Below are 10,512 nucleotides of genomic sequence, written 5' to 3'. Positions count from 1 at the left end.
GTTGATGACCATCTCGAAATGAACGGGCGACCCGCTTAAAATTCATGTGTCATCCCGTCAAGCGCCTTGTCCAAACTCCACCCCAATCCGCTTGTTCCTGCAGTAATTCAGCAGCGCCACGATCGCCTTCTTGATCTGCCACTCAAACTCGATCTACCAGCATTCAGAACAAAACAGATCCTGCAGATGCAGGAGGAGAAACTCAAACGATTCGTGATACACGCGCTCCTGCCAGGTGTTGCCCAAGGCGAGGATTCCGAGTCAGCACCATTGCGAAATCGTGTCATCTTAGACCAACGTTCCCTTTCACCCCTTATCATATTTTATTATAGAATTTTAAAGAACATGGAACATGGATTATACAAAAAAAAATAGAATTTAAAAACCATAACGTGCAGCTCACTTAAACTCCCAAGCTCGAGCAAATGGGAAATTTGTAAGAAAATTTCCCTTTTTTGGATGACTTGGCTGACGATCAGCCCGGAACACTTGCCCGCACCACAGTAGCAGATCTTCTTATGGTCGCCGAACGTCTCAAAGTTGTAGTTGAAGGCCCTAGCGTAGAAAAGAGTAAGAAGAGTTAGTTGCAGGAAGTGTATTTACCGGGATTTTGAGAACTTACCACCTTGAGGTCCTTGAGGGCAAACAGCCCCACGGATTGGTTTACGCCGACCTTCCACAGCAGCGTCTCACAGTTGGGCTCGCACGAGTGGTTGAAGAACCGGGCCATGTTGCCTTTGTGCCCTCCTCCTCCTCGTATCTGGCCGCGTTGCTCCTACTCATGCGGAGCAACCTACTTGTTGAAGTTGACTTTCACGTATATCGACAGTTCAAGGCTAAAATCGTCCGGGACCGATTCGTGGGCGTGAGCTTGTTCTGCCTGAAGCGCAAGCAAATGTCCGTTTGTTCGTGCTGCCGCCGGAACACCACACCCAGAACCATTGACGGGGGAATCGCAATAGCGGGCCAGAACTTGAACACGGAATATTTAGCCCAGACGATCTCGTCGCACAGCGGCATATGGCCGGATTCGATTTCACAGCAGATGAGACTTCCGCCCTTGCAGCACAGGAAACACCAGGGGTCGACGTCGTCAGCAGCTGGGATCCGACGGCCAGGAATCCAGGTGGTACGAAAAAAAAACGCGTGCAATCTTCGCATGAAAAAACGGGTTGGGTTTTGTTTTGATTTTTTTGGTTGACAGTGACAGCTCTTGTGCGGTGCACGCTAAATTGATTTCCAAAAATCGGCTACTTTTCAATCAAAGTTCCAGACACGGTTCCAGCGCGGTGCTGGCTCCGAGTTCGAGGTTTCAGCTCCAAGCTCGAGGTTCCAGCTCCGGAAGAACCGAAGTGTCACCCCCCTAGCGTGCAGATCTATTTTGATTGCTCTCACAAAACAACAAATGAAATTTCAACACTGATAAATAGCAACATGCATACTATTTACAACTGGGCAAATCTCAATTCACTTAAACTAAATGCTTCTAAGACTCAGGCGATTTGCATATCAAGATCCAAAAGTACTGTTCAAAAACCGGAAATTACGATAAATAACAATGTCATTCAATATTCCGATACAGTTTCAAGTCTAGGTATTTTAATTCAAAGTAATTTTGAGTGGGATTCATTTGTATTGCAACAGTGTGGCAAAGTGTACGCAGCTCTGCGATCCCTGCGTCTTAAAGCTAGTCATTTGAATACTAAAATAAAACTGAAATTATTTAAAGCACTTATTTATCCACACTTTTTAGCGTGTGATTTTATCTTGAAACAGTCATCAACATATTGTCATAACAAACTCAAAGTAGCGTTGAATTCTTGTATCCGTTTTGTGTTCAATTTAGACCGTTATGCAAGCGTGACTCACCGGCAACATATATTGGTAGGGTGTCCTTTCTCACGTTTTGGTATGTTCAGATCCATTCTAATCCTCCATTCAATAATATCAAATCAGTCTCCTCATTACCTGTTTTCAAAATTGACACCTCTACGAAGTCAAAGAGGGCGAAAGTACAAAATTCAGAGAAATAGAACCACTCATTTTTCTAATTCTTTGTTTGTTAGAGGCATTGCTACTTGGAATCAACTACCGCATAATCTACAGACTATTAACTCTAGGTTGGGATTTAAGAAGGCATGTCTAGGGCATTTTAATAATTTAGAATAAAATCAAAAAAGTATTTAGTGAAGTTACGTTTAGTATACGTTAATTTTTGTTTAGTAACTGATAAGCGCACTTCTTTCTACATTTATGGCGTGAACAAAAAAGACAGATGTCTTAAGTTCTTGGAATAAATAAATAAATAAATAAATAAACATTAATATCGATAAATTAAGGTCAGGAAGCGTAATTCCACTCACCTACCGTGGCAAACGCCGGAGCTTTGCAACCTCAAAACCCAGAAGCGAGCCGCTTTCAAGATCTTTTCTAGGTGTGGAACACTTTCCCTTCGCGAGTACTACTTGAGAATGAACAGCAAATACCAGCGTCTGAGTCGCAGTTGTATGGCAAGCTACCAGCGCAAGAAGCAGCGTGAGCTGAAGGCTAACCCGAAGAAGTTTTGGAAATTCGTCGACGAGAACCGCAAAGAATCTGGGCTGCCTTCGTCCATGCGATTGGCCAACGAGGAAGCTGAGAGCACTGCGGAAATCTGCAGGCTGTTCGCCAAAAAGTTTTCGAGTGTTTTTACAAACGAACATATCACCGACGACGAGATCCAAATTGCTGCCAACAGCGTTCCCCGTTGCGATCGATTTCTCCCCATGATTGACATCGATGACGACGCCATATCAGCTGCGATAACTAAACTGAAACATTCCAGCTCCCCTGGACCGGACGGAATTCCCTCGACACTGCTGAAGCGATGTTCGTCCGCGCTGGTATCGCCCCTCTTGCACCTGTTCCGGCTATCCCTCGCCTCCGGAAAGTTCCCGTGTGCATGGAAGCAGGCCTTCATGTTCCCCGTGCATAAAAAAGGCGATCGTAGGAACATCGAGAACTACAGAGGTATCTCGGCCCTCTGCGCTGCTTCGAAACTGTTCGAGTTGGTGGTGATTGGTCCAATATTTGCTCATTGCCGCCAGGAATTATCCAGCGATCAGCATGGATTCTTTCCAAAACGGTCCACTGCCACGAATCTGCTGTGCTTCATCGAGTTCGTGTTCGATAGCTTCGACAATCGCTCTCAAACTGACGCCGTTTATACAGATTTGTCGGCAGCTTTCGACAAGATTAACCACAGTATCGCTATCGCCAAACTCGAGAAGCTCGGATTCAGTCTGTTGACATGGTTCAGGTCGTATCTGTCGGGACGCTCGCTGCGGGTGAAAATCGAGGACGCACTCTCCGAAAGTTTCGACGCTACCTCTGGAATCGGTCAAGGCAGCCACCTCGGTCCGTTGGTGTTCTTGTTCTATTTCAACGACGCCAACTTCACCTTGAGAGGACCCCATCTTTCCTACGCAGACGACCTCAAACTGTTCGCCAAGATCGACTGTCTCGAAGATGCCGAAGCCCTGCAACGCGAACTGGATAAGTTCGCTGATTGGTGTGAGGCGAATCACATGGTCCTAAATCCCGGTAAATGCCAGGTGATAACGTTTAGCCGGAAGCACTGTCAATACTCTTCAACTACCATCTTGGCGACACACTAGTGGAAAGAGTTGATCACGTTAAGGATCTCGGTGTCATACTGGACGTTAAACTGACCTTCAAGCAACACGTGTCCTTCATAACTGCCAAAGCATCCCGTCAGCTCGGTCTGGTGATCCGTATGACACGCCACTTCACCGACATCCACTGCTTGAAAACGCTGTTCTGCTCATTGGTCCGGTCCTCGCTCGAATATTGCTCGTCGGTTTGGACTCCGCACTACAACAACGCCGTTTATCAGCTAGAGAGAATTCAACGCAGGTTTGTCCGATACGCCGAGGGGGACGTCACTCCGCGATAACACACTAAAACGCACAAAAACGAGCTCGAAAGCATCAACGCTACACATCGTGCCGAGATTTCACATAACGCCACCCTAAAGCAAGTTATCGCAAGTTAACGCGTGTTAAAGCGGGTTAAAGCGACCAGCGTCTGCTCGACTTTTGAACCAGGGAATCTATCTTGCAACCTTGCCTTCGAGCAGTTTTTGGTCATGTTTGGCAACTCGGTATTTGTTTTGGTTTTTTTCAAGCAGTTTTGACAGAAGAAAAAAAAAAACAAAGCAAAAATTGCGACTTTTTATCAACGCCCGGAGAAGTTTGCTCCGGTGTGATCACCGGCTCCACCGTCCACAGAGCACGACGCACGTTTTGACGACCGGAAAAGTTAACTATTCTCCCGGTGTGTTGGGTGTGATCGGCGGCTCTAACATCAAGTGGAACGGATTTTGGCGGAAAATCCTGGTGCAAACTCGAGGAGGAGCAAATTTTTCGGGTAATGTTTTCTAGCAGTGTGATTGAGAAATTTTAGTTGTGATTTGTATTGTTTTTGTAGGCAGATAATCAACGCGCTTGGATGTAGATAAGCCTAGACTGGGGCCATTCCAGTGCCGGCGCTCCGGTGACCACTGAAAGCCGCACACTGCAAATATCAAGGGCTATTTATCACCAGCTTTTGCCCTGCCCTCAGCGAATCGCCGAAACGATTGCCGAGGAGGAGAAATTCGGCCGGCTGTCCTCGTTTGTGGAGGCCATCGCGATCGGCGACCTGGTCAAGAGCACCCCGGTCCGAAGAGAATGGACAAGATTCTGGTAGCGCAAGGCCGCATCGCCGGCCAGGATGAGGTTACCAACGACGAAGTGACGATTTTAAAGGCGGTCGGTGTAGAAAATCCGGCGGCGAAAATCCTCGTGGACATGAGCCGCGTCCAGGACGATGAAGTTGGCAATGGTACGACTTCCGTGACGGTGTTGTCGTCAGAGTTTCTGCGCAAGGCGGAAAAGCTGACCGAGCAAAAGTTGCACCCGCAGACAATCATCGCCGGATGAAGAGCGGCCACGCAGGCGGCACGTTCGGTGCTGATTGGCGCGGCTCTGGAATGTGGAAAAGTTCCGGGAGGATTTGATAAACATTCCCCGGACGACGCTCAGCTCGAAGATTCTGTTCCAGCACAAGAAGTACTTTGCCAAGCTGGTCGTCGATGCCGTGATGCGGTTGAAGTGCTCCGGAGAATTGACCGCGATTCAGTGCACCGGCGGTTGATTGAAGGATTCGTTCCTGGACGAGGGTTTCCTGCTGGACAAAAAGCACTAGCCGAAGCGCATCGAGAATGCAAAGATCTTGATCGCTAGCACGCTGATGGACACGGACAAGATCAAGGTGCTTGGATCGACCATCAAGGTGGACTTGGGTGAAGTTGGCCAATCCCGTCGAAAGTGTTGATTTTTATTTGTATTTTCAGGCAACATTTTTGGATATTTATTGGCAGCAAACTTGGACGTTATTTGTTGTTGTTGAATACTGCTCAACACAGAACACCAGAGAGATGCCCGCTTTAGCAGACTGCTCAGGCCGCAAAAGCGCCAGCTGACAAGAGGGCCCGAAAGGAAAAAAAACTGCTAGTGGTTCCGGAACCTAAGCTAAAGAAAGCCCGAGCGGGAAGTCTGTTAAAGTGCCACGAAGTACACTAAGAAGTATGCCCACATGGAGCGTAGAGTGATGGAAAAGCGCGAAAAAGATGCGAGGCCAAGAAGTCCGAAAACATCTACATTCCGAACGAGCTAAAGGTTGTCTTCGTCATGCGTATTCTTAGGTCGCTCGGAAGGTTTCTTTATCAAGTGCTGCTGCTGTTTCATCTGAACCAAATTAGCAACCCCAACCTGTACAAGGATACCAACAAAATACCTCTTTTTAAAGATCAACGGTGAAGTGCTGGATGTGGAAGTGGCTGTGTTCAACAAGGGTGGACACTCCAGACTGGACGTTCCCTAGTCCCGAGACCACGTTTGAACCCATCGAAGAGACCATCAACCTGATGCGCAAGAAGGTGGTGCACCCGTGACATGTACAGCTTATGTAATGAAGCTTCTGCGGAAAAAATCTAGCTGCCGCAGAATATCGACTTGCGGGGACGAGCTCTCCCGATCCAGCTGCTCCTGAACCGCATCGACCACAATCTGGCTCGCTGTCTCCTCAGATGTACAAAAAATTAATAAAATTATGAAAAAGATTTTTTAAACAGTTTGGATTTTTTCAACGGAAGATTTATTTCTAAAAGCAAACGCATCACACTACAATTTATCAAAATTTGTTAAATAAATGATTACAGATTTGTTTGTTTGAGAACCTCAACTTTTTGTCGACAACCTTGAGCTGCTCAATTAATGACCACCTTGCCGCGGAGGAAGGCCACAACCATGGCTTTCTACCTAAGGTACTCGCGATTGAGTGTGTAGTAGTGCGGTTGTCAAAATCGTTATCTCTGACTCTCTCACTCCACTGACACTGACATTGTTTATGTTTTGGTTTTCCTGGCACGGTCCATTGTTCGTTTGTTATTGTTTTGGTTTTAGTGGCACGGAGTCATGCACTCACACTAATGCAAAGGAAGATCGCGAGTACCTATGATATACAGCCTTGGGCCACAACCTGCGAGATGATCCTGTCGCTATATTCCGAGATGAACTCGTTCGTCTGCATGCTTTATGAAGATTCTCCTACCTGGCACAGACTTGGGTTGCATTCGCCTTCGCGAGATAGGAGGGGCACTTCATGTTTCACTACGCCTTGCGCTGGCAGTCCGGGAAGCGGTTCTGGTAGTTGCTGCTAGTGCTTGCGTCGTACTGACTAGGATGGTCGCCCGGCGTAAAGTTGTAGACATGGGTGTTGCTTGAGTCACTCTTGAATTGAATCTTGCGACATTGCATCGACCACAATCGATATTTCTTCTTGCACGACGGCGTGTTGCCCTTGTTGGCGGAATGTCCGCGGCTTTCTTTTCCGCAAAATTATTCACCTGTTGAGAGTTCTTCGTCATCATCGCCTCCACAATGGCGCATAATTGTTCAGTCGCAGCCGCAATAGTATCTGGATTAACGGGAACCTCCTTTACGCGGAATCGTCCTGCTCGTCAACCTCTGTGTTGTGTTGCCTAGCGTTCCGATGGCTTCCGGTCAGGAAATCGGCACTTTGGAAGGTCGATTTCAAGCGTATCCTTCGGGGGCCGGTTCGCGCCTTCAAGTCATGCAATTTTCTCAACCTGAGAAGGCTTTTCTCCACCGGGAGACTGACGAAAGGCTCAATAACCGGTAGTGGAACCGCCTCAAATCACTGGAACGGGACCCAAGCAGGCACAGGAACTACAAAACGGTTCCGACGGATGATCTCCCCCTCAAACTTTTCTTAAAAATAAAGCAAAACAAACTGCTCGAATCATTTGACAAAGAGAACTGTCATTTGCTTTTGACAGTTCTCGCTGTCAAAAAAATCGAGCAGTGTGATGCGTGAACGCAACAAAAGGTGAACCAAAAAGCGAGTTATCGCGGTTAACGCGATTTAAAGCAAAATAAAGCGGAAAGGTGAAAGTGAACGCTGCTAAGGTTTGAAAAGAAGCTCTATCGCTCGGTTAGCGCGGAAGTGACGCCCCCTCGCGATACGCCCTGAGACTGCTGCCCTGGAGAAATCCCCAGCAGCTGTCGCCATACGAAGACCGCTGCCAGCTCATGCATCTCGACACTCTCCAGCTGCGTCGTGACCTGGCCCGTGCGTTGACAGTTTCGGACGTTCTGACCGACAGGATCGATTGCCCCTCTCTTAGAGAAAAGATCACCCTAACTGCACCTGCCCGCCAGCTACGCCACACGCCAATCATGCAGATCCCTTTCCGCCGTACCAATTACAGCGCCAACGGAGCCATCGTCGGACTGAAGCGAGCCTTCAATAAAGTGTCCTCTGTTTTTGACGTCAGTTTGTCCCGCGATGTGTTAAAGTCCAAGTTTTTATCAGTGTTAAGACGAATGTTCTAGTTTTATGGTACGTTCGTTTGGAGAGCCGGTGCGGCACTGAGTGCCGCACTTGTCGGTGCCAGTTTTGGTTCAATCGAACGTCATTTGTCAGTGCGCGTGGAACTCGCATGAAACTGACAAAATATCGAGTGCGGCACTAGAGTTTCAGTTCCAATGGTACGTTCGTTTGATGGCTAGTTCGGCACTGAGTGCCGCACTCAGAGCTGTCAAAGTGTTTCTTTGAAGAAACTCGCGCTAGTTCCGCACGAGTTTCGCCGCCATCTTGGAACTGAAACTCTAGTGCCGCACTCGATATTTTTTCAGTTTCATGCGAGTTCCATGCACGCTGAAAAAGAATGTTCGTTTGAACCAAAACTGGCACCGACGAGTGCGGCACTCAGTGCCACACTGGCTGTTCAAACGAACGTACCACAAGATGGCGACGAAACTCGTGCGGAACTAGCGCGAGTTTCTTCAAAAAACACTTTGACAGCTCTGAGTGCGGCACTCAGTGTGGAACTAGCCATCAAACGAACGTACCATTAGTCTTAGTTTTTAAGTTCATTTGGGCAATAAGTGCCTGTTGAGAAATAAACAAACAAACGTTTTTCCTGGAAGGTTGGAGCAGATAGGAATCGAACCCATGATCATCCGCTTACAAAGCGGCCAGAGTAGCCATTCGGCCAAGCCTGCCGCGACAGTATCTGCTCGTCCTAAAAAAACCTCGGTGCCTATCACAGCGCCGGAAATAAACAAACATTTAGACGGCAGTCCCAGTGCGTCCTTACAAAACCTCGGCGGCTGTCACAGCGCGCCGGAACTAAACAAACATTTTGACGGCAGTCCCAGCGCGTCCATACTTAACCTCGACGGCTGTCACAGCGCGCCGGAAACAAACAAACATTTTTGACGGCAGTCCCAGCGCGTCCATACTTATACCGACGACACGACAAGACACTCGCTGCAAAAGCCTTAGTCAAAAGTGGTTCCACCGCTAGTTCCACCGTGAATTCCGTGAAATGACCGTGAATGGTCAAAGTCACGGTAAATTGAGAGACCCCTTGGTTTTTCCGCAAAATCAACTTTATTCGCAACACTGCTTGGATGTAAATATTTACTTTTGCTAATTTGTTTGTGTTTGGCTTCATTTTGTCCGTAAACATTAAAGAAATTTTCAAAGATCGGGAACCTTTTCTGGCCATCACGATGACCCATTCAGCCGGAACCAAGAGTCATCTGATCAAACTGCTGGACCGAGTTTTCCACTAGCCGCTCCGGGCCCGCACAGTGGCGAGTGCCAGTCTTCGCAACGCTACTGAGCCAGGGAGTGCTCCACCTCGGAAGCCGGAACTTTACGAAATCTTTGTAAAGCTGGTCAGCGATTCAATAATTACAGCTCCAACCATCCGACAAGGGCAGGCCCGTGATACGCTGCCGAAACCGGCGGTGCCAGAGAGAGGTTCGTTGGCAAATTCTGCGGTATTCCCGGAACAGAAATTCTGCCGAAAAGGGAGGCATAGAGTGCGTGGATTTCGGCGATTGTATGACGTGTCGATGTTTTTGGGTTTTATTGAGGTTTTGAAGAACGGGGTAGGCTTAATGGTAAGACGGATACAGCAGCATCCGCGTTGTCGGGGGCGTTAATAACGGATTGCAGCGTGAACTTTCGCCGGGCTCGAGTCGAATCAATCGAACATTAGGAGGAAGATGGGTGGTGGCATGATTTGAGATTCGCTGACGCATAGGAGCACGCTGAACTGATTTTTTTTTTTTCTTAGGTCTCATGTTCTAGCGTGAGTCTCACCCGTAGTCTAGACGCCGGAAAAGCCGGTTGCAGCCAACGTTTGATTGTTATGACGAGGGAGGATAAAGGCACCTAAGTTGAACCGTTTCCCATGATCAACACGACGACAACTCGACCGATGCAAAATCTGTGAGGATGTTGATATGAACGTGTGCATTAATCGATAGTTCCGACGACCTAGGATCATTCCTTGAACTTCGTATACTGTTACTGCCTAGGTGCCCCGCAGTGCCTCCACTGAATATCAGATGCCGGTTTCGGCAGCGCACCACAAGTCCTAACCTCCTCCAGACGGTATGGACCACCACCCTCTCTCAAACCCGTTCCCGTCGAATAGTCCAGGGGTTTGTGAGGAACCCCCAGCGGGGCAAGCATTCATGCGTTGGGGCCAAAACTAAAAAGCAACGAAAGATGCTACTGTTCGGTAACTGCCAAGTCAGACTGGGCCAAAATCCAGTACCGTCAACTGGGGCGAATCGGGACAGCAGTTTAACCTTGCAGGAGCACAATATTTTGATTTTTTTGGTTGGTTTCGGTTAGAACAGACCAACAAAATGTGTACATCCATTTCGAATTTAAAACCATAAAATGCTCTTAACACTGCTGTCCCTATTCAGACTGTAGTCCCGATTCGCCCCAGATGACGGTACACCTTAAACCTATACCAACCATGCAAACACAGGCATCAACGCAGTTTGCACTCCGGTTCTTCCAATCCCCGGTCAAAACAGCACAATGTTGGCCCAAAAATGTCGAAGGCTCACCAGGACC

The 10,512-nt window shown here is 48.0% G+C and overlaps 1 long non-coding RNA gene across 1 annotated transcript; it reads right to left on the bottom strand.

Moving 5' to 3' along the window:
• Positions 1-288: 288 nt before the first annotated feature.
• LOC6049459 lies at positions 289-1,221 on the bottom strand. Its single transcript, XR_005278984.1, has 2 exons — positions 623-1,221; positions 289-555 (listed from the first exon to the last, which is right to left on the bottom strand). It is a non-coding gene; the product is annotated as an uncharacterized LOC6049459 (long non-coding RNA).
• Positions 1,222-10,512: the final 9,291 nt, after the last annotated feature.

Source organism: Culex quinquefasciatus, chromosome 3 (assembly GCF_015732765.1).
Source record: "Culex quinquefasciatus strain JHB chromosome 3, VPISU_Cqui_1.0_pri_paternal, whole genome shotgun sequence".
Lineage (NCBI taxonomy): Eukaryota > Metazoa > Arthropoda > Insecta > Diptera > Culicidae > Culex > Culex quinquefasciatus.
This window is presented reverse-complemented; position numbering and strand designations above follow the sequence as displayed.